This window comes from Symsagittifera roscoffensis, chromosome 9 (assembly GCF_963678635.1).
Source record: "Symsagittifera roscoffensis chromosome 9, txSymRosc1.1, whole genome shotgun sequence".
Lineage (NCBI taxonomy): Eukaryota > Metazoa > Xenacoelomorpha > Acoela > Convolutidae > Symsagittifera > Symsagittifera roscoffensis.
In genome coordinates, this window is record NC_087070.1 from 27,472,766 (window position 1) to 27,473,552 (window position 787).

Consider the following 787-nt stretch of genomic DNA (forward strand, 5'->3'; position numbering starts at 1 on the left):
AAAATCGGCAGTTAAAATCAAATTGGGAGACGACGACGAAGCTAACCGAATGGTTTGCTACAATGGATACAAACTCCTGTCCCTTGGCCGATTGATCGCCCCCATAGAATCAGGAGGATGGACGATTCAAACAGCCTCTTTCATAGTGGTGGATGACAGACGAGCGAAGATGCTGGGGCGCAACCTTCTTCCGCAAATTGGAATACAACTGCACCAGCAGCGAAAGCCAATTGGTAATTCAACACTTCATGTCAATAACATTGACAGGTCAGGCACACAAATCGAGGCGTGGGTCAAAACCACGTACCCTGGACTTTGTACGCGAATAGGGCGCTCAAAAAATCAGATGGTTCATACTCAATTCTTAAGAGAATTCAAAGCTTTGCAGCAATGAGGAAGACGTGTTCCCATTCATATTCAAGAAAAAGTGGAAAAAGAAATTCGATCATTCATATTCAAGAAAAAGTGGAAAAAGAAATTCGATCACTAATTGACCGAGGTCATATAGTCCGTCTGGAAAAAAGCAGTGACCCACATTTTATAAGCCCTATTGTGATAACGGTGAAAAAAGATCAGTCAAAAAAGTTAGCAATGGATTCGAAACAAATAAAAAATCGATAAATAAGAACAAATACCAAATGCCGAACATTGAGGTTTTGCTAGACAATATAGCACAGTAGGCTCAGGAAGGAACAAATAAGCCAGGGACAACATTTTTTCTTCATTAGACCTACGCTACGCGTATAGCCAACTGCTACTTGATGAAACAACGCGTACGCAGTGTAAT